The sequence below is a fragment of the Colletes latitarsis genome, unplaced genomic scaffold, assembly GCF_051014445.1.
Source record: "Colletes latitarsis isolate SP2378_abdomen unplaced genomic scaffold, iyColLati1 scaffold0013, whole genome shotgun sequence".
In the NCBI taxonomy this organism is placed as follows: domain Eukaryota; kingdom Metazoa; phylum Arthropoda; class Insecta; order Hymenoptera; family Colletidae; genus Colletes; species Colletes latitarsis.
The window spans coordinates 28,840,599-28,865,521 of record NW_027488368.1 but is presented as its reverse complement, the minus strand read 5'-3'; positions in this window follow the sequence as shown (position 1 = coordinate 28,865,521).

Genomic DNA, 24,923 nt, shown 5'->3' with positions numbered 1-24,923 from the left:
AATTGACTGCTTCAGTGTGTTACCACATTACTACATGATTCAAACACGAAGAAAACCCAGGATCTGGCCAACAAGTTTGCGAAAAAGGCGAAAGTATAAGCCAGATGCGCGCAAATCCCAGACCTAACCCAGACCTAACCGGTGTTATCCTCTAAAATATTGATCGAAACCAGGTTTTATTGACTGCTTCAGTGTGTTACCACATTACTACGTGATAAAACACGGAAAAAACCCAGGATCTGGCCAACAAGTATGCGAAGAAGGCAAAATCATGAGCCAGATGCGGGCATAACCCAGACCTAACCCAGACCTAACCGGTGTTATCCTCTAAAATATTGATCGAAACCAGGTTTTATTGACTGCTTCAGTGTGTTACCACATAACTACGTGATTCAAACACGAAAAAAGCCCAGGATCTGGCCAACAAGTATGCGAAGAAGGCAAAATCATGAGCCAGATGCGGGCATATCCCAGACCTAACCCAGACCTAACCGGTGTTATCCTCTAAAATATTGATCGAAACCAGGTTTTATTGGCTGCTTCAGTGTATTACGACATTACTACGTGACTCAAACACGAAAAAAACCCAGGATCTGGCCAACAAGTATGCGAAGAAGGCAAAATCATGAGCCAGATGCGGGCATAACCCAGACCTAACCCAGACCTAACCGGTGTTATCCTCTAAAATATTGATCGAAACCAGGTTTAATTGACTGCTTCAGTGTGTTACCACATTACTACATGATTCAAACACGAAAAAAACCCAGGATCTGGCCAACAAGTTTGCGAAAAAGGCGAAAGTATAAGCCAGATGCGCGCATTTCCCAGACCTAACCCAGACCTAACCGGCGTTATCCTCTAAAATATTGATCGAAACCAGGTTTAATTGACTGCTTCAGTGTGGTACCACATTACTGCGTTATTCAAACCCGAAAAAAACCCAGGATCTTGCCAACAAGTTTGCGAAAAAGGCGAAAGTATAAGCCAGATGCGCGCATATCCCAGACCTAACACAGACCTAACCGGCGTTATCCTCTAAAATATTGATCGAAACCAGGTTTAATTGACTGCTTCAGTGTGGTACCACATTACTACGTGATTCAAACACGAAAAAAACCCAGGATCTGGCCAACAAGTTTGCGAAAAAGGCGAAAGTAGAAGCCAGATGCGCGCATTTCCCAGACCTAACCCAGACCTAACCGGTGTTATCCTCTGAAATATTGATCGAAACCAGGTTTAATTGACTGCTTCAGTGTGGTACCACATTACTGCGTTATTCAAACCAGAAAATAGCCCAGGATCTAGCCAACAAGTTTGCGAAAAAGGCGAAAGTATAAGCCAGAAGCGGGCATATCCCGGACCTAACCCAGACCTAACCGGTGTTATCCTCTGAAATATTGATCGAAACCAGGTTTAATTGACTGCTTCAGTGTGGTACCACATTACTACATGATTCAAACACGAAGAAAACCCAGGATCTGGCCAACAAGTTTGCGAAAAAGGCGAAAGTATAAGCCAGATGCGCGCATTTCCCAGACCTAACCCTGACCTAACCGGCGTTATCCTCTAAAATATTGATCGAAACCAGGTTTAATTGACTGCTTCAGTGTGTTACCACATTACTACGTGATTCAAACACGAAAAAAACCCAGGATCTGGCCAACAAGTATGCGAAGAAGGCAAAATCATGAGCCAGATGCGGGCATAACCCTGACCTAACCCAGACCTAACCGGTGTTATCCTCTAAAATATTCGTCGAAACCAGGTTTAATTGACTGCCTCAGTGTGCTACCACATTACTACGTGATTCAAACACGAAAAAACCCAGGATCTGGCCAACAAGTATGCGAAGAAGGCGAAAGTATAAGCCAGATGCGCGCATTTCCCAGACCTAACCCAGACCTAACTGGTGTTATCCTCTGAAATATTGATCGAAACCAGGTTTAATTGACTGCTTCAGCGTGTTACCACATTACTACGTGATTCAAACACGGAAAAAACCCAGGATCTGGCCAACAAGTATGCGAAAAAGGCGAAAGTATAAGCCAGATGCGCGCATTTCCCAGACCTAACCCAGACCTAACCGGTGTTATCCTCTAAAATATTGATCGAAACCAGGTTTAATTGACTGCTTCAGTGTGTTACCACATTACTACGTGATTCAAACACGAAAAAAACCCAGGATCTGGCCAACAAGTTTGCGAAAAAGGCGAAAGTATAAGCCAGATGCGCGCATTTCCCAGACCTAACCCAGACCTAACCGGCGTTATCCTCTAAAATATTGATCGAAACCAGGTTTAATTGACTGCTTCAGTGTGTTACCACATTACTACGTGTTTCAAACACGCAAAATACCCAGGATCTGGCCAACAAGTTTGCGAAAAAGGCGAAAGTATAAGCCAGATGCGCGCATATCCCAGACCTAACCCAGCCCTAACCGGTGTTATATTCTGAAATATTGATCGAAACCAGGTTTAATTGACTGCTTCAGTGTGCTACCACATTACTACGTGTTTCAAACACGGAAAATACCCAGGATCTGGCCAACAAGTTTGCGAAAAAGGCGAAAGTATAAGCCAGATGCGCACAAATCCCAGACCTCACCCAGACCTAACCGGTGTTATCCTCTAAAATATTGATCGAAACCAGGTTTAATTGACTGCTTCAGTGTGTTACCACATTACTACGTGATTCAAACACGAAAAAAACCCAGGATCTGGCCAACAAGTTTGCGAAAAAGGCGAAAGTATAAGCCAGATGCGCGCATATCCCAGACCTAACCCAGCCCTAACCGGTGTTATATTCTGAAATATTGATCGAAACCAGGTTTAATTGACTGCTTCAGTGTGCTACCACATTACTACGTGTTTCAAACACGGAAAATATCCAGGATCTGGCCAACAAGTTTGCGAAAAAGGCGAAAGTATAAGCCAGATGCGCACAAATCCCAGACCTAACCCAGACCTAACCGGTGTTATCCTCTAAAATATTGATCGAAACCAGGTTTAATTGACTGCTTCAGTGTGTTACCACATTACTACGTGATTCAAACACGAAAAAAACCCAGGATCTGGCCAACAAGTATGCGAAGAAGGCAAAATCATGAGCCAGATGCCGGCATATCCCGGACCTAACCCAGACCTAACCGGTGTTATCCTCTAAAATATTGATCGAAACCAGGTTTAGTTGACTGCTTCAGTGTGTTACCACATTCCTACGTGATTCAAACACGAAAAAAACCCAGGATCTGGCCAACAAGTATGCGTTGAAGGCGAAAGTATAAGCCAGATGCGCGCAATTCCCAGACCTATCCCAGACCTAACCGGCGTTATCCTCTAATATATTGATCGACCCCAGGTTTAATTGACTGCTTCAGTGTGGTATCACATTACTGCGTTATTCAAACCCGAAAAAAACCCAGGATCTGACCAACAAGTATGCGTTGAAGGCGAAAGTATAAGCCAGATGCGCGCAAATCCCAGACCTAACCCAGACCTAACCGGTGTTATACTCTAAAATATTGATCGAAACCAGGTTTTATTGACTGCTTCAGTGTATTACCACATTACTACGTGATTCAAACACGAAAAAAACCCAGGATCTGGCCAACAAGTATGCGAAGATGGCAAAATCATGAGCCAGATGCGGGCATATCCCGGACCTATCCCAGACCTAACTGGTGTTATCCTCTAAAATATTGATCGAAACCAGGTTTTATTGACTGCTTCAGTGTATTACCACATTACTGCGTGATTCAAACACGAAAAAAACCCAGGATCTGGTCAACAAGTATGCGAAGAAGGCAAAGTCATGAGCTAGATGAGGGCATAACCCATACCTAACCCAGACCTAACCGGTGTTATCCTCTAAAATATTGATCGAAACCAGGTTTAATTGACAGCTTCAGTGTATTACCACATTACTACGTGATTCAAACACGAAAAAAACCCAGGATCTGGCCAACAAGTTTGCGAAAATGGCGAAAGTATAAGCTAGATGCGCGCATTTCCCAGACCTAACCCAGACCTAACCGGCGTTATCCTCTAAAATAGTGATCGAAACCAGGTTTAGTTGACTGCTTCAGTGTGGTACCACATTACTGCGTTATTCAAACCAGAAAAAAACCCAGGATCTAGCCAACAAGTTTGCGAAAAAGGCGAAAGTATAAGCCAGATGCGCGCATATCCCAGACCTAACCCAGACCTAACCGGTGTTATCCTCTGAAATATTGATCGAAACCAGGTTTAATTGACTGCTTCAGTGTGTTACCACATTACTACGTGTTTGAAACACGGAAAATACCCAGGATCTGGCCAACAAGTTTGCGAAAAAGGCGAAAGTATAAGCCAGATGCGCGCAAATCCCAGACCTAACCCAGACCTAACCGCTGTTATCCTCTAAAATATTGATCGAAACTAGGTTTTATTGACTGCTTCAGTGTGTTACCACATTACTACGTGTTTCAAACACGGAAAATACCCAGGATCTGGCCAACAAGTTTGCGAAAATGGCGAAAGTATAAGCCAGATGCGCGCATTTCCCAGACCTAACCCAGACCTAACCGGCGTTATCCTCTAAAATAGTGATCGAAACCAGGTTTAATTGACTCCTTCAGTGTGGTACCACATTACTGCGTTATTCAAACCAGAAAAAAAACCCAGGATCTAGCCAACAAGTTTGCGAAAAAGGCGAAAGTATAAGCCAGATGCGCGCATATCCCAGACCTAACCCAGACCTAACCGGTGTTATCCTCTGAAATATTGATCGAAACCAGGTTTAATTGACTGCTTCAGTGTGTTACCACATTACTACGTGTTTGAAACACGGAAAATACCCAGGATCTGGCCAACAAGTTTGCGAAAAAGGCGAAAGTAGAAGCCAGATGCGCGCATTTCCCAGACCTAACCCAGACCTAACCGGTGTTATCCTCTGAAATATTGATCGAAACCAGGTTTAATTGACTGCTTCAGTGTGGTACCACATTACTGCGTTATTCAAACCAGAAAATAACCCAGGATCTAGCCAACAAGTTTGCGAAAAAGGCGAAAGTATAAGCCAGAAGCGGGCATATCCCGGACCTAACCCAGACCTAACCGGTGTTATCCTCTGAAATATTGATCGAAACCAGGTTTAATTGACTGCTTCAGTGTGGTACCACATTACTACATGATTCAAACACGAAGAAAACCCAGGATCTGGCCAACAAGTTTGCGAAAAAGGCGAAAGTATAAGCCAGATGCGCGCATTTCCCAGACCTAACCCTGACCTAACCGGCGTTATCCTCTAAAATATTGATCGAAACCAGGTTTAATTGACTGCTTCAGTGTGTTACCACATTACTACGTGATTCAAACACGAAAAAAACCCAGGATCTGGCCAACAAGTATGCGAAGAAGGCAAAATCATGAGCCAGATGCGGGCATAACCCTGACCTAACCCAGACCTAACCGGTGTTATCCTCTAAAATATTCGTCGAAACCAGGTTTAATTGACTGCCTCAGTGTGCTACCACATTACTACGTGATTCAAACACGAAAAAACCCAGGATCTGGCCAACAAGTATGCGAAGAAGGCGAAAGTATAAGCCAGATGCGCGCATTTCCCAGACCTAACCCAGACCTAACTGGTGTTATCCTCTGAAATATTGATCGAAACCAGGTTTAATTGACTGCTTCAGCGTGTTACCACATTACTACGTGATTCAAACACGGAAAAAACCCAGGATCTGGCCAACAAGTATGCGAAAAAGGCGAAAGTATAAGCCAGATGCGCGCATTTCCCAGACCTAACCCAGACCTAACCGGTGTTATCCTCTAAAATATTGATCGAAACCAGGTTTAATTGACTGCTTCAGTGTGTTACCACATTACTACGTGATTCAAACACGAAAAAAACCCAGGATCTGGCCAACAAGTTTGCGAAAAAGGCGAAAGTATAAGCCAGATGCGCGCATTTCCCAGACCTAACCCAGACCTAACCGGCGTTATCCTCTAAAATATTGATCGAAACCAGGTTTAATTGACTGCTTCAGTGTGTTACCACATTACTACGTGTTTCAAACACGCAAAATACCCAGGATCTGGCCAACAAGTTTGCGAAAAAGGCGAAAGTATAAGCCAGATGCGCGCATATCCCAGACCTAACCCAGCCCTAACCGGTGTTATATTCTGAAATATTGATCGAAACCAGGTTTAATTGACTGCTTCAGTGTGCTACCACATTACTACGTGTTTCAAACACGGAAAATACCCAGGATCTGGCCAACAAGTTTGCGAAAAAGGCGAAAGTATAAGCCAGATGCGCACAAATCCCAGACCTAACCCAGACCTAACCGGTGTTATCCTCTAAAATATTGATCGAAACCAGGTTTAATTGACTGCTTCAGTGTGTTGCCACATTACTACGTGATTCAAACACGAAAAAAACCCAGGATCTGGCCAACAAGTTTGCGAAAAAGGCGAAAGTATAAGCCAGATGCGCGCATATCCCAGACCTAACCCAGCCCTAACCGGTGTTATATTCTGAAATATTGATCGAAACCAGGTTTAATTGACTGCTTCAGTGTGCTACCACATTACTACGTGTTTCAAACACGGAAAATACCCAGGATCTGGCCAACAAGTTTGCGAAAAAGGCGAAAGTATAAGCCAGATGCGCACAAATCCCAGACCTAACCCAGACCTAACCGGTGTTATCCTCTAAAATATTGATCGAAACCAGGTTTAATTGACTGCTTCAGTGTGTTACCACATTACTACGTGATTCAAACACGAAAAAAACCCAGGATCTGGCCAACAAGTATGCGAAGAAGGCAAAATCATGAGCCAGATGCCGGCATATCCCGGACCTAACCCAGACCTAACCGGTGTTATCCTCTAAAATATTGATCGAAACCAGGTTTAGTTGACTGCTTCAGTGTGTTACCACATTCCTACGTGATTCAAACACGAAAAAAACCCAGGATCTGGCCAACAAGTATGCGTTGAAGGCGAAAGTATAAGCCAGATGCGCGCAATTCCCAGACCTATCCCAGACCTAACCGGCGTTATCCTCTAATATATTGATCGACCCCAGGTTTAATTGACTGCTTCAGTGTGGTATCACATTACTGCGTTATTCAAACCCGAAAAAAACCCAGGATCTGACCAACAAGTATGCGTTGAAGGCGAAAGTATAAGCCAGATGCGCGCAAATCCCAGACCTAACCCAGACCTAACCGGTGTTATACTCTAAAATATTGATCGAAACCAGGTTTTATTGACTGCTTCAGTTTGTTACCACATTACTACGTGATTCAAACACGAAAAAACCCCAGGATCTGGCCAACAAGTATGCGAAGAAGGCAAAATCATGAGCCAGATGCGGGCACATCCCGGACCTATCCCAGACCTAACCGGTGTTATCCTCTAAAATATTGATCGAAACCAGGTTTTATTGACTGCTTCAGTGTATTACCACATTACTACGTGATTCAAACACGAAAAAAACCCAGGATCTGGCCAACAAGTATGCGAAGATGGCAAAATCATGAGCCAGATGCGGGCATATCCCGGACCTATCCCAGACCTAACTGGTGTTATCCTCTAAAATATTGATCGAAACCAGGTTTTATTGACTGCTTCAGTGTATTACCACATTACTGCGTGATTCAAACACGAAAAAAACCCAGGATCTGGTCAACAAGTATGCGAAGAAGGCAAAGTCATGAGCTAGATGAGGGCATAACCCATACCTAACCCAGACCTAACCGGTGTTATCCTCTAAAATATTGATCGAAACCAGGTTTAATTGACAGCTTCAGTGTATTACCACATTACTACGTGATTCAAACACGAAAAAAACCCAGGATCTGGCCAACAAGTTTGCGAAAATGGCGAAAGTATAAGCTAGATGCGCGCATTTCCCAGACCTAACCCAGACCTAACCGGCGTTATCCTCTAAAATAGTGATCGAAACCAGGTTTAGTTGACTGCTTCAGTGTGGTACCACATTACTGCGTTATTCAAACCAGAAAAAAACCCAGGATCTAGCCAACAAGTTTGCGAAAAAGGCGAAAGTATAAGCCAGATGCGCGCATATCCCAGACCTAACCCAGACCTAACCGGTGTTATCCTCTGAAATATTGATCGAAACCAGGTTTAATTGACTGCTTCAGTGTGTTACCACATTACTACGTGTTTGAAACACGGAAAATACCCAGGATCTGGCCAACAAGTTTGCGAAAAAGGCGAAAGTATAAGCCAGATGCGCGCAAATCCCAGACCTAACCCAGACCTAACCGCTGTTATCCTCTAAAATATTGATCGAAACTAGGTTTTATTGACTGCTTCAGTGTGTTACCACATTACTACGTGTTTCAAACACGGAAAATACCCAGGATCTGGCCAACAAGTTTGCGAAAAAGGCGAAAGTATAAGCCAGATGCGCGCAAATCCCAGACCTAACCCAGACCTAACCGGTGTCATCCTCTAAAATATTGATCGAAACCAGGTTTTATTGACTGCTTCAGTTTGTTACCACATTACTACGTGATTCAAACACGAAAAAACCCCAGGATCTGGCCAACAAGTATGCGAAGAAGGCAAAATCATGAGCCAGATGCGGGCATATCCCCGACCTATCCGAGACCTAACCGGTGTTATCCTCTAAAATATTGATCAAAACCAGGTTTAATTGACAGTTTCAGTGTGTTACCACATTACTACGTGATTCAAACACGAAAAAACCCCAGGATCTGGCCAACAAGTATGCGAAGAAGGCGAAAGTATAAGCCAGATGCGCGCATTTCCCAGACCTAACCCAGACCCAACCGGCGTTATCCTCTAAAATATTGATCGAAACCAGGTTTAATTGACTGCTTCAGTGTGGTACCACAATACTGCGTTATTCAAACCGGAAAAAAACCCAGGATCTAGCCAACAAGTTTGCGAAAAAGGCGAAAGTATTAGCCAGATGCGCGCATATCCCAGACCTAACCCAGACCTAACCGGTGTTATCCTCTGAAATATTGATCGAAACCAGGTTTAATTGACTGCTTCAGTGTGTTACCACATTACTACGTGATTCAAACACGGAAAAAACCCAGGATCTGGCCAACAAGTTTGCGAAAAAGGTGAAAGCATAAGCTAGATGCGCGCATATCCCAGACCTAACCCAGACCTAACCGGTGTTATCCTCTGAAATATTGATCGAAACCAGGTTTAATTGACTGCTTCAGTGTGTTACCACATTACTACGTGATTCAAACACGAAAACAACCCAGGATCTGGCCAACAAGTATGCGAAGAGGGCAAAATCAGGAGCCAGAAGCGGGCATATCCCTGACCTATCCCAGACCTAACCGGTGTTATCCTCTAAAATGTTCATCGAAACCAGGTTTAGTTGACTGCTTCAGTGTGTTACCACATTACTACGTGATTCAAACACGAAAAAACCCCAGGATCTGGCCAACAAGTATGCGAGGAAGGCAAAATCATGAGCCAGATGCGGGCATAACCCAGACCTAACCCTGACCTAACCGGCGTTATCCTCTAAAATATTGATCGAAACCAGGTTTAATTGACTGCTTCAGTGTGTTACCACATTACTACGTGATTCAAACACGAAAAAAACCCAGGATCTGGCCAACAAGTATGCGAAGAAGGCAAAATCATGAGCCAGATGCGGGCATAACCCTGACCTAACCCAGACCTAACCGGTGTTATCCTCTAAAATATTGGTCGAAACCAGGTTTAATTGACTGCCTCAGTGTGCTACCACATTACTACGTGATTCAAACACGAAAAAACCCAGGATCTGGCCAACAAGTATGCGAAGAAGGCGAAAGTATAAGCCAGATGCGCGCATTTCCCAGACCTAACCCAGACCTAACTGGTGTTATCCTCTGAAATATTGATCGAAACCAGGTTTAATTGACTGCTTCAGCGTGTTACCACATTACTACGTGATTCAAACACGGAAAAAACCCAGGATCTGGCCAACAAGTATGCGAAAAAGGCGAAAGTATAAGCCAGATGCGCGCATTTCCCAGACCTAACCCAGACCTAACCGGTGTTATCCTCTAAAATATTGATCGAAACCAGGTTTAATTGACTGCTTCAGTGTGTTACCACATTACTACGTGATTCAAACACGAAAAAAACCCAGGATCTGGCCAACAAGTTTGCGAAAAAGGCGAAAGTATAAGCCAGATGCGCGCATTTCCCAGACCTAACCCAGACCTAACCGGCGTTATCCTCTAAAATATTGATCGAAACCAGGTTTAATTGACTGCTTCAGTGTGTTACCACATTACTACGTGTTTCAAACACGCAAAATACCCAGGATCTGGCCAACAAGTTTGCGAAAAAGGCGAAAGTATAAGCCAGATGCGCGCATATCCCAGACCTAACCCAGCCCTAACCGGTGTTATATTCTGAAATATTGATCGAAACCAGGTTTAATTGACTGCTTCAGTGTGCTACCACATTACTACGTGTTTCAAACACGGAAAATACCCAGGATCTGGCCAACAAGTTTGCGAAAAAGGCGAAAGTATAAGCCAGATGCGCACAAATCCCAGACCTAACCCAGACCTAACCGGTGTTATCCTCTAAAATATTGATCGAAACCAGGTTTAATTGACTGCTTCAGTGTGTTACCACATTACTACGTGATTCAAACACGAAAAAAACCCAGGATCTGGCCAACAAGTATGCGAAGAAGGCAAAATCATGAGCCAGATGCCGGCATATCCCGGACCTAACCCAGACCTAACCGGTGTTATCCTCTAAAATATTGATCGAAACCAGGTTTAGTTGACTGCTTCAGTGTGTTACCACATTCCTACGTGATTCAAACACGAAAAAAACCCAGGATCTGGCCAACAAGTATGCGTTGAAGGCGAAAGTATAAGCCAGATGCGCGCAATTCCCAGACCTATCCCAGACCTAACCGGCGTTATCCTCTAATATATTGATCGACCCCAGGTTTAATTGACTGCTTCAGTGTGGTATCACATTACTGCGTTATTCAAACCCGAAAAAAACCCAGGATCTGACCAACAAGTATGCGTTGAAGGCGAAAGTATAAGCCAGATGCGCGCAAATCCCAGACCTAACCCAGACCTAACCGGTGTTATACTCTAAAATATTGATCGAAACCAGGTTTTATTGACTGCTTCAGTTTGTTACCACATTACTACGTGATTCAAACACGAAAAAACCCCAGGATCTGGCCAACAAGTATGCGAAGAAGGCAAAATCATGAGCCAGATGCGGGCACATCCCGGACCTATCCCAGACCTAACCGGTGTTATCCTCTAAAATATTGATCGAAACCAGGTTTTATTGACTGCTTCAGTGTATTACCACATTACTACGTGATTCAAACACGAAAAAAACCCAGGATCTGGCCAACAAGTATGCGAAGATGGCAAAATCATGAGCCAGATGCGGGCATATCCCGGACCTATCCCAGACCTAACTGGTGTTATCCTCTAAAATATTGATCGAAACCAGGTTTTATTGACTGCTTCAGTGTATTACCACATTACTGCGTGATTCAAACACGAAAAAAACCCAGGATCTGGTCAACAAGTATGCGAAGAAGGCAAAGTCATGAGCTAGATGAGGGCATAACCCATACCTAACCCAGACCTAACCGGTGTTATCCTCTAAAATATTGATCGAAACCAGGTTTAATTGACAGCTTCAGTGTATTACCACATTACTACGTGATTCAAACACGAAAAAAACCCAGGATCTGGCCAACAAGTATGCGAAGAAGGCAAAATCATGAGCCAGATGCCGGCATATCCCGGACCTAACCCAGACCTAACCGGTGTTATCCTCTAAAATATTGATCGAAACCAGGTTTAGTTGACTGCTTCAGTGTGTTACCACATTCCTACGTGATTCAAACACGAAAAAAACCCAGGATCTGGCCAACAAGTATGCGTTGAAGGCGAAAGTATAAGCCAGATGCGCGCAATTCCCAGACCTATCCCAGACCTAACCGGCGTTATCCTCTAATATATTGATCGACCCCAGGTTTAATTGACTGCTTCAGTGTGGTATCACATTACTGCGTTATTCAAACCCGAAAAAAACCCAGGATCTGACCAACAAGTATGCGTTGAAGGCGAAAGTATAAGCCAGATGCGCGCAAATCCCAGACCTAACCCAGACCTAACCGGTGTTATACTCTAAAATATTGATCGAAACCAGGTTTTATTGACTGCTTCAGTTTGTTACCACATTACTACGTGATTCAAACACGAAAAAACCCCAGGATCTGGCCAACAAGTATGCGAAGAAGGCAAAATCATGAGCCAGATGCGGGCACATCCCGGACCTATCCCAGACCTAACCGGTGTTATCCTCTAAAATATTGATCGAAACCAGGTTTTATTGACTGCTTCAGTGTATTACCACATTACTACGTGATTCAAACACGAAAAAAACCCAGGATCTGGCCAACAAGTATGCGAAGATGGCAAAATCATGAGCCAGATGCGGGCATATCCCGGACCTATCCCAGACCTAACTGGTGTTATCCTCTAAAATATTGATCGAAACCAGGTTTTATTGACTGCTTCAGTGTATTACCACATTACTGCGTGATTCAAACACGAAAAAAACCCAGGATCTGGTCAACAAGTATGCGAAGAAGGCAAAGTCATGAGCTAGATGAGGGCATAACCCATACCTAACCCAGACCTAACCGGTGTTATCCTCTAAAATATTGATCGAAACCAGGTTTAATTGACAGCTTCAGTGTATTACCACATTACTACGTGATTCAAACACGAAAAAAACCCAGGATCTGGCCAACAAGTTTGCGAAAATGGCGAAAGTATAAGCTAGATGCGCGCATTTCCCAGACCTAACCCAGACCTAACCGGCGTTATCCTCTAAAATAGTGATCGAAACCAGGTTTAGTTGACTGCTTCAGTGTGGTACCACATTACTGCGTTATTCAAACCAGAAAAAAACCCAGGATCTAGCCAACAAGTTTGCGAAAAAGGCGAAAGTATAAGCCAGATGCGCGCATATCCCAGACCTAACCCAGACCTAACCGGTGTTATCCTCTGAAATATTGATCGAAACCAGGTTTAATTGACTGCTTCAGTGTGTTACCACATTACTACGTGTTTGAAACACGGAAAATACCCAGGATCTGGCCAACAAGTTTGCGAAAAAAGCGAAAGTATAAGCCAGATGCGCGCAAATCCCAGACCTAACCCAGACCTAACCGCTGTTATCCTCTAAAATATTGATCGAAACTAGGTTTTATTGACTGCTTCAGTGTGTTACCACATTACTACGTGTTTCAAACACAGAAAATACCCAGGATCTGGCCAACAAGTTTGCGAAAAAGGCGAAAGTATAAGCCAGATGCGCGCAAATCCCAGACCTAACCCAGACCTAACCGGTGTCATCCTCTAAAATATTGATCGAAACCAGGTTTTATTGACTGCTTCAGTTTGTTACCACATTACTACGTGATTCAAACACGAAAAAAACCCAGGATCTGGCCAACAAGTTTGCGAAAAAGGCGAAAGTATAAGCCAGATGCGCGCATTTCCCAGACCTAACCCAGACCTAACCGGTGTTATCCTCTGAAATATTGATCGAAACCAGGTTTAGTTGACTGCTTCAGTGTGTTACCACATTACTACGTGATTCAAACACGAAAAAACCCCAGGATCTGGCCAACAAGTATGCGAGGAAGGCAAAATCATGAGCCAGATGCGGGCATATCCCGGACCTAACCCAGACCTAACCGGTGTTATCCTCTAAAATATTGATCGAAACCAGGTTTAATTGACTGCTTCAGTGTGTTACCACATTGCCACGTAATTCAAAAGGAAAAACCCAGGATCTGGCCAACAAGTATGCGAAGAAGACAAAATCATGGGCCAGATGCGGGCATAACCCAGACCCAACCCAGACCTAACCGGCGTTATTCTCTAAAATATTGATCGAAACCAGGTTTAATTGATTGCTTCAGAGTGGTACCACATTACTGCGTTATTCAAACCCGAAAAAAACCCAGGATCTAGCCAACAAGTTTGCGAAAAAGGCGAAAGTATAAGCCAGATGCGCGCATATCGCAGACCTAACCCAGACCTAACCGGTGTTATCCTCTGAAATATTGATCGAAACCAGGTTTAATTGACTGCTTCAGTGTGTTACCACATTACTACGTGTTTCAAACACGGAAAATACCCAGGATCTGGCCAACAAGTTTGCGAAAAAGGCGAAAGTATAAGCCAGATGCGCGCATATCCCAGACCTAACCCAGACCTAACCGGTGTTATACTCTGAAATATTGATCGAAACCAGGTTTAATTGACTGCTTCAGTGTGTTACCACATTACTACGTGTTTTAAACACGGAAAATACCCAGGATCTGGCCAAAAAGTTTGCGAAAAAGGCGAAAGTATAAGCCAGATGCGCGCAAATCCCAGACCTAACCCAGACCTAACCGGTGTCATCCTCTAAAATATTGATCGAAACCAGGTTTTATTGACTGCTTCAGTTTGTTACCACATTACTACGTGATTCAAACACGAAAAAAACCCAGGATCTGGCCAACAAGTTTGCGAAAAAGGCGAAAGTATAAGCCAGATGCGCGCATTTCCCAGACCTAACCCAGACCTAACCGGTGTTATCCTCTGAAATATTGATCGAAACCAGGTTTAGTTGACTGCTTCAGTGTGTTACCACATTACTACGTGATTCAAACACGAAAAAACCCCAGGATCTGGCCAACAAGTATGCGAGGAAGGCAAAATCATGAGCCAGATGCGGGCATAACCCAGACCTAACCCAGACCTAATCGGTGTTATCCTCTAAAATATTGATCGAAACCAGGTTTTATTGACAGCTTCAGTGTATTACCACATTACTACGTGATTCAAACACGAAAAAAGCCCAGGATCTGGCCAACAAGTATGCGAAGAAGGCAAAATCATGAGCCAGATGCGGGCATAACCCAGACCTAACCCAGACCTAACCGGTGTTATCCTCTAAAATATTGATCGAAACCAGGTTTTATTGACTGCTTCAGTGTATTACCACATTACTACGTGATTCAAACACGGAAAAAACCCAGGATCTGGCCAACAAGTATGCGAAGAAGACAAAATCATGAGCCAGATGCGGCCATATCCCGGACCTAACCCAGACCTAACCGGTGTTATCCTCTAAAATATTGATCGAAACCAGGTTTAATTGACTGCTTCAGTGTGTTACCACATTCCTACGTGATTCAAAAGGAAAAATCCAGGATCTGGCCAACAAGTTTGCGAAAATGGCGAAAGTATAAGCCAGATGCGCGCATTTCCCAGACCTAACCCAGACCTAACCGGCGTTATCCTCTAAAATATTGATCGAAACCAGGTTTAATTGACTGCTTCAGTGTGTTACCACATTACTACGTGATTCAAACACGGAAAAAACCCAGGATCTGGCCAACAAGTTTGCGAAAAAGGTGAAAGTATAAGCCAGATGCGCGCATATCCCAGACCTAACCCAGACCTAACCGGTGTTATCCTCTGAAATATTGATCGAAACCAGGTTTAATTGACTGCTTCAGTGTGTTACCACATTACTACGTGATTCAAACACGAAAAAAACCCAGGATCTGGCCAACAAGTATGCGAAGAAGGCAAAATCATGAGCCAGATGCGGGCATAACCCAGACCTAACCCAGACCTAACCGGTGTTATCCTCTAAAATATTGATCGAAACCAGGTTTAATTGACTGCTTCAGTGTGTTACCACATTCCTACGTGATTCAAAAGGAAAAATCCAGGATCTGGCCAACAAGTTTGCGAAAATGGCGAAAGTATAAGCCAGATGCGCGCATTTCCCAGACCTAACCCAGACCTAACCGGCGTTATCCTCTAAAATATTGATCGAAACCAGGTTTAATTGACTGCTTCAGTGTGTTACCACATTACTACGTGATTCAAACACGAAAAAAACCCAGGATCTGGCCAACAAGTTTGCGAAAAAGGTGAAAGTATAAGCCAGATGCGCGCATATCCCAGACCTAACCCAGACCTAACCGGTGTTATCCTCTGAAATATTGATCGAAACCAGGTTTAATTGACTGCTTCAGTGTGTTACCACATTACTACGTGATTCAAACACGAAAAAAACCCAGGATCTGGCCAACAAGTATGCGAAGAGGGCAAAATCAGGAGCCAGAAGCGGGCATATCCCGGACCTATCCCAGACCTAACCGGTGTTATCCTCTAAAATGTTCATCGAAACCAGGTTTAGTTGACTGCTTCAGTGTGTTACCACATTACTACGTGATTCAAACACGAAAAAACCCCAGGATCTGGCCAACAAGTATGCGAGGAAGGCAAAATCATGAGCCAGATGCGGGCATAACCCAGACCTAACTCAGACCTAATCGGTGTTATCCTCTAAAATATTGATCGAAACCAGGTTTTATTGACAGCTTCAGTGTATTACCACATTACTACGTGATTCAAACACGAAAAAAGCCCAGGATCTGGCCAACAAGTATGCGAAGAAGGCAAAATCATGAGCCAGATGCGGGCATAACCCAGACCTAACCCAGACCTAACCGGTGTTATCCTCTAAAATATTGATCGAAACCAGGTTTAATTGACTGCTTCAGTGTGTTACCACATTACTACATGATTCAAACACGAAGAAAACCCAGGATCTGGCCAACAAGTTTGCGAAAAAGGCGAAAGTATAAGCCAGATGCGCGCATTTCCCAGACCTAACCAAGACCTAACCGGCGTTATCCTCTAAAATATTGATCGAAACCAGGTTTAATTGACTGCTTCAGTGTGTTACCACATTACTACGTGTTTCAAACACGGAAAATACCCAGGATCTGGCCAACAAGTTTGCGAAGAAGACAAAATCATGAGCCAGATGCGGCCATATCCCGGACCTAACCCAGACCTAACCGGTGTTATCCTCTAAAATATTGATCGAAACCAGGTTTAATTGACTGCTTCAGTGTGTTACCACATTCCTACGTGATTCAAAAGGAAAAATCCAGGATCTGGCCAACAAGTTTGCGAAAATGGCGAAAGTATAAGCCAGATGCGCGCATTTCCCAGACCTAACCCAGACCTAACCGGCGTTATCCTCTAAAATAGTGATCGAAACCAGGTTTAATTGACTGCTTCAGTGTGGTACCACATTACTGCGTTATTCAAACCAGAAAATAACCCAGGATCTAGCCAACAAGTTTGCGAAAAAGGCGAAAGTATAAGCCAGAAGCTGGCATATCCCGGACCTAACCCAGAGCTAACCGGTGTTATCCTCTGAAATATTGATCGAAACCAGGTTTAATTGACTGCTTCAGTGTGGTACCACATTACTACATGATTCAAACACGAAGAAAACCCAGGATCTGGCCAACAAGTTTGCGAAAAAGGCGAAAGTATAAGCCAGATGCGCGCATTTCCCAGACCTAACCCAGACCTAACCGGCGTTATCCTCTAAAATATTGATCGAAACCAGGTTTAATTGACTGCTTCAGTGTGTTACCACATTACTACGTGATTCAAACACGAAAATTACCCAGGATCTGGCCAACAAGTTTGCGAAAAAGGCGAAAGTATAAGCCAGGTGCGCGCAAATCCCAGACCTAACCCAGACCTAACCGGTGTTATCCTCTAAAATATTGATCGAAACCAGGTTTTATTGACTGCTTCAGTGTGTTACCACATTACTACGTGATCAAACACGGAAAAAACTCAGGATCTGGCCAACAAGTATGCGAAGAAGGCAAAATCATGAGCCAGATGCGGGCATAACCCAGACCTAACCCAGACCTAACCGGTGTTATCCTCTAACATATTGATCGAAACCAGGTTTAATTGACTGCTTCAGTGTGTTACCACATTCCTACGTAATTCAAAAGGAAAAACCCAGGATCTGGCCAACAAGTATGCGAAGAAGACAAAATCATGGGCCAGATGCGGGCATAACCCAGACCCAACCCAGACCTAACCGGCGTTATTCTCTAAAATATTGATCGAAACCAGGTTTAATTGATTGCTTCAGAGTGGTACCACATTACTGCGTTATTCAAACCCGAAAAAAACCCAGGATCTAGCCAACAAGTTTGCGAAAAAGGCGAAAGTATAAGCCAGATGCGCGCATATCGCAGACCTAACCCAGACCTAACCGGTGTTATCCTCTGAAATATTGATCGAAACCAGGTTTAATTGACTGCTTCAGTGTGTTACCACATTACTACGTGTTTCAAACACGGAAAATACCCAGGATCTGGCCAACAAGTTTGCGAAAATGGCGAAAGTATAAGCCAGATGCGCGCATATCCCAGACCTAACCCAGACCTAACCGGTGTTATACTCTGAAATATTGATCGAAACCAGGTTTAATTGACTGCTTCAGTGTGTTACCACATTACTACGTGTTTTAAACACGGAAAATACCCAGGATCTGGCCAAAAAGTTTGCGAAGAAGACAAAATCATGAGCCAGATGCGGCCATATCCCGGACCTAACCCAGACCTAACCGGTGTTATCCTCTAAAATATTGATCGAAACCAGGTTTAATTGACTGCTTCAGTGTGTTACCACATTCCTACGTGATTCAAAAGGAAAAATCCAGGATCTGGCCAACAAGTTTGCGAAAATGGCGAAAGTATAAGCCAGATGCGCGCATTTCCCAGACCTAACCCAGACCTAACCGGCGTTATCCTCTAAAATAGTGATCGAAACCAGGTTTAATTGACTGCTTCAGTGTGGTACCACATTACTGCGTTATTCAAACCAGAAAAAAACCCAGGATCTAGCCAACAAGTTTGCGAAAAAGGCGAAAGTATAAGCCAGATGCGCGCATATCCCAGACCTAACCCAGACCTAACCGGTGTTATCCTCTGAAATATTGATCGAAACAAGGTTTAATTGACTGCTTCAGTGTGTTACCACATTACTACGTGTTTCAAACACGGAAAATACCCAGGATCTGGCCAACAAGTTTGCGAAAAAGGCGAAAGTATAAGCCAGATGCGCGCAAATCCCAGACCTAACCCAGACCTAACCGGTGTTATCCTCTAAAATATTGATCGAAACCAGGTTTTATTGACTGCTTCAGTGTGTTACCACATTACTACGTGTTTCAAACACGGAAAATACCCAGGATCTGGCCAACAAGTTTGCGAAGAAGACAAAATCATGAGCCAGATGCGGGCATATCCCGGACCTAACCCAGACCTAACCGGTGTTATCCTCTAACATATTGATCGAAACCAGGTTTAATTGACTGCTTCAGTGTGTTACCACATTCCTACGTAATTCAAAAGGAAAAACCCAGGATCTGGCCAACAAGTATGCGAAGAAGACAAAATCATGGGCCAGATGCGGGCATAACCCAGACCCAACCCAGACCTAACCGGCGTTATTCTCTAAAATATTGATCGAAACCAGGTTTAATTGATTGCTTCAGAGTGGTACCACATTACTGCGTTATTCAAACCCGAAAAAAACCCAGGATCTAGCCAACAAGTTTGCGAAAAAGGCGAAAGTATAAGCCAGATGCGCGCATATCGCAGACCTAACCCAGACCTAACCGGTGTTATCCTCTGAAATATTGATCGAAACCAGGTTTAATTGACTGCTTCAGTGTGTTACCACATTACTACGTGTTTCAAACACAGAAAATACCCAGGATCTGGCCAACAAGTTTGCGAAAAAGGCGAAAGTATAAGCCAGATGCGCGCATATCCCAGACCTAACCCAGACCTAACCGGTGTTATACTCTGAAATATTGATCGAAACCAGGTTTAATTGACTGCTTCAGTGTGTTACCACATTACTACGTGTTTTAAACACGGAAAATACCCAGGATCTGGCCAAAAAGTTTGCGAAAAAGGCGAAAGTATAAGCCAGATGCGCGCAAATCCCAGACCTAACCCAGACCTAACCGGTGTCATCCTCTAAAATATTGATCGAAACCAGGTTTTATTGACTGCTTCAGTTTGTTACCACATTACTACGTGATTCAAACACGAAAAAAACCCAGGATCTGGCCAACAAGTTTGCGAAAAAGGCGAAAGTATAAGCCAGATGCGCGCATTTCCCAGACCTAACCCAGACCTAACCGGTGTTATCCTCTGAAATATTGATCGAAACCAGGTTTAATTGACTGCTTCAGTGTGTTACCACATTACTACGTGATTCAAACACGGAAAAAACCCAGGATCTGGCCAACAAGTATGCGAAGAAGGCAAAATCATGAGCCAGATGCGGGCATATCCCGGACCTATCCCAGACCTAACCGGTGTTATCCTCTAAAATATTGATCGAAACCAGGTTTAGTTGACTGCTTCAGTGTGTTACCACATTACTACGTGATTCAAACACGGGAAAAACCCAGGATCTGGCCAACAAGTATGCGAAGAAGGCAAAATCATGAGCCAGATGCGGGCATATCCCGGACCTATCCCAGACCTAACCGGTGTTATCCTCTAAAATATTGATCGAAATCAGGTTTTATTGACTGCTTCAGTGTGTTACCACATTACTACGTGTTTCAAACACGGAAAATACCCAGGATCTGGCCAACAAGTTTGCGAAAAAGGCGAAAGTATAAGCCAGATGCGCGCATATCCCAGACCTAACCCAGACCTAACCGGTGTTATCCCCTGAAATATTGATCGAAACCAGGTTTAATTGACTGCTTCAGTGTGTTACCACATTACTACGTGTTTCAAACACGGAAAATACCCAGGATCTGGCCAACAAGTTTGCGAAAAAGGCGAAAGTATAAGCCATATGCGCGCATATCCCGGACCTAACCCAGTCCTAACCGGTGTTATCCTCTAAAATATTGATCGAAACCAGGTTTAATTGACTGCTTCAGTGTGGTACCACATTACTGCGTTATTCAAACCCGAAAAGAACCGAGGATCTGGCCAACAAGTTTGCCAAGAAGGCAAAATCATGAGCCAGATGCGGGCATAACCCAGACCTCACCCAGGTCTAACCGGTGTTATCCTCTAAAGTACTGTCCGAATCCAGGTTTAATAGACTGCTTCAGTGTGTTACCACATTACTACGTGATTCAAACACGAAAAAACCCCAGGATCTGGCCAACAAGTATGCGAAGAAGACAAAATCATGAGCCAGATGCGGGCATAACCCAGACCTAACCCAGACCTAACCCGTGTTATCCTCTAAAATATTGATCGAAACCAGGTTTAATTGACTGCTTCAGTGTGTTACCACATTCCTACGTGATTCAAACACGAAAAAAACCCAGGATCTGGCCAACAAGTATGCGAAGAAGGCGAAAGTATAAGCCAGATGTGCGCATATCCCAGACCTAACCCAGTCCTAACCGGTGTTATCCTCTGAAATATTGATCGAAACCAGGTTTAATTGACTGCTTCAGTGTGTTACCACATTACTACGAGATTCAAACACGAAAAAAACCCAGGATCTGGCCAACAAGTATGCGAAGAAGACAAAATCATGAGCCAGATGCGGGCATAACCCAGACCTAACCCAGACCTAACCCGTGTTATCCTTTTTTTTTTTTTTTTTTTGTCGTGGGGAAAATCTTCGAAAGACTCCCTCCCACCTCCTTGGGGAGAGGTGGGAGGGGTGTGTGGGATTCCCCGCGCCCGTACAACGACAGGCGCGGGACCTACCCACTAAAAACCCCACGGTGACCCTTCGGCACGCTTTGGGAGGATACCGGGAATCGCTCGAAGCATTCTTCCGGTATCCTCCCCGTGCCCGCGCTTTCGCGCCCATCCCCCGGGGGGACAATCGGTCCCCCCAGTAGACACACTGCCTCATAGCGGCGGGACGGGGCCACTCCATCCCGCCGCTATCCGTCCCGGGGCCGCGTTTAGTGGCGGCTGCGTGCCCAAACTCGCAACCGCCCGCGACCCCGTTTCCACCCCTCGGCGGCCGGGCGTTCATGGCCGCACCAGACCGCCGAGGGTGCCTCCCCTTGCGTCGGACCGGTAGGGGGAGGCACTCCTACCCCTAACCGGTCCGACCCGGCGCCGCCTGGCGGGAGGAGGGTCCCCTCAGGACCCCCCTCCCAGCCTAGGTCATCCGCCTCGCCGAGGCGGCCGCCCGCGACGCATCGCGACCGGGCGACGACCTCGGGCCACCGCACGAGCGCGAGCTTCAGCGCGCCGCGGAAGCTCGCGCTCCCTCCCCGCGGCCTCCTTCTGCAACATTACGTTCTCGCAGAAGGAGGCCACGGCCCTCCACTTCTCCTCGCTGCCGAGCATGGCGCGCACCACGCCCGGCAGCGAGACATCCCGCCCGACGACGCCGACCAGGATACGGCGCTCCCCCTCCCACGCGGGGCATACCTCCAGGGTATGATCCGCCGTGTCCTGCTCAGCGTCGCAGTGGCAGCAACGCGCCGTCGGCTCCTTCCCTATCCGGCACAGGTATCTTCCGAAGCTGCCATGCCCGGAAAATACCTGTGCCAGCCGGTAGGTGAGGCTGCCATGGCCTCTGTCCAGCCACTCCTTCAGGAGTGGCCGAACAGCCCCGACAGTCCGGTGCCCCGCGGTTGCGCGTCATGCTGCGCCGGGAGGCAGCCAGGTCGTCCGCCCAGACGGGGGCCCCGTATAGGGCCACCGACTGGACCATTGCCACATAGAGGCGACGAACTCGGCCCGCCGGGCCCCCCAGGTTGGGCAGGATCCGGCCCAGAGCCGCAACCATCCTTTTCAACCGGGGGACCAGGCAGCGGAAATGCTTCTCGAAACGCCAGTGGCTATCGAGGATCAGCCCCAGATACCTGATCTGTGGCTTCACCTCGATGTCAGCCCCACCCACCCGAATCAGAGGGGGTGGCGGATCCTGCCGAGGTGAATGAAACGCAATCACCTCGGTCTTATGGACCGCCACCGTCATCGCCATCCCCCTGATCCGGTCGACGACGCGTTGCGACCCCTCCTCCGCGCGACGCATGGCCCTCCCCCAGTGCGCCCCGACGGCCAGCACCAGTGTGTCATCCGCATAACACACCGTGCTGACGCCGTCGGGGAGGCCGGCCCGCAACGCCGAGTCGTACGCGATGTTCCACAGGAGTGGCCCGAGGACCGACCCCTGCGGAACACCGCAGTACACCTCCCTCCGCATATCACCATCCCCGCCCGGATACTCGATCCACCTGCCGCGGAGATAATCCCCGACGACCGCCCTGAGACAAGGGGGGACTCGATGATATTCGAGTCCCCTCCTTATCTCTTCCCAGGGGAGGGTGTTAAAGGCATTGGCAATATCCAAGGATATTGCCAATGCCACCCCTCCCCGGGAGACGGCCGCCTCCGAGAGGGCCCTCACACGACCTATCGCGTCGATAGTCGATCGGCCCCCCCGGAAACCGAACTGGCAGTCGGCCAGACCGGGATCACCCCGCGACAGGTGCTCGACGAGGCGGGCATGTGTGAGGGCGGGGGACTTCCCCGACGGAGACGTGCGGGTCGGTGAGATCCGCATGTCTCCTTCCGGCCTGGGGTCGGTGTGGGCCCGGTGCCCCCTCTCCGCTGCCCGCAAAGTGGCGGAATCCGGGAGGGTTTTGGTGAGGTAGGTTCCGGCGCGAGTGGAGATACTCGCGCCTCGCCCACTCTAGTGTCGCCGCTGCCTCGAGTTGGGGCACATGAGGCAGTGGTGCACCTCGTCGGTGGACCGCAGCGGTCAGTGTTACCGCTACGGAGTAAAAGACCACCGCGCGAGCCAGTGCTCGGCGGCCCCCCACTGCCCGCTATGTGCGGACATGGGGAGGCCGGCAGATCACAGGGTGGGGAGCAAAAAGTGCTCTCCCCCTCCCGGAAGAAGAGGAAGAGGCGGGCCGTTCCGACTCCGGCGCCGCGGGCGGTGGCATCGTCCACCATGGAGGTGGACGGTGCCACGGGGACGAACAGCCGGGAGGAGGCTGGGGCGGCCGCTAAGTAATGCCGCCCCGTCTCCTCCTCCAGGCCAACCCCAACCACTGCCGCGCGGCACAGGACATGATGTCCCAGGTCCTCGCGGAGTGGGGGGTTGGCCTGGCGGTCTTCGCCGAGCCGTACCGCGTCCTTGATCACCCTCATTGGGTGGGGGACGCGGACGGCATTGTGGCGGCTGTATGGGTAGGAGGCGACGGGTCCCCGACTTCCTCCATCCTGGAACGCGGTCGGGGCTTGGTCGCCGTCGACTGGGGGGGGGGGGGGGGAGTCGCCGTGGTGGGGTGCTACATCTCGCCCCGCAGCGGCCACACCGAGTTCGAGCAGTACCTGTCCGAGGTTGCGGCATGCGTGCTGCGCTGCGCGGCCAAACCGGTGCTGGTCTTGGGCGACTTTAACGCCAAGTCGGTGGCGTGGGGATCCCCCAAGACCTCCGTTCGCGGTGGGATCCTGGGCGACTGGGCGGCCGGGCTCGACCTTCGGTTACTGAACCGGGGGTCGGAGCACACGTGCTTGCGGCGATGTGGGTGGTCCATCGTAAATGTTGGATTCGCGACCACCAACGCCGTGCGCATGGTGTCGGGATGGCAGGTGGTTGGGGGGGGGGCAGAAACACTCTCGGACCACCGGTATATTCGGATGGAGGTCTCTGCCCCCGGATGTACATCCCGACACCACCGCGCGGTTGGCGCCCCATCGCGCCGCTGGGCGCTTCGGCGCCTGGACAAGGACGCTATGATGGCTGCTGCTCTCGCTGCAACTTGGCCGCAGGAGGCGTCCGAGTTGCTGAGCATAGAGGAGGAGGTCGCCCGGCTCGGTGGACTAGTCGCAAATATTTGCGACGCGGCGATGCCCCGGGTCGGGCGGGCTTCTCCTCGCCGGGTGGTGTACTGCTGGCCGGCCGCGATCGCAGAATTGCGCGTCGCGAGTGTGCGCGCCCGACGCCAGTACACCCGCGCGCGCTGTCGTCTACGAAGAGACGATGCCGT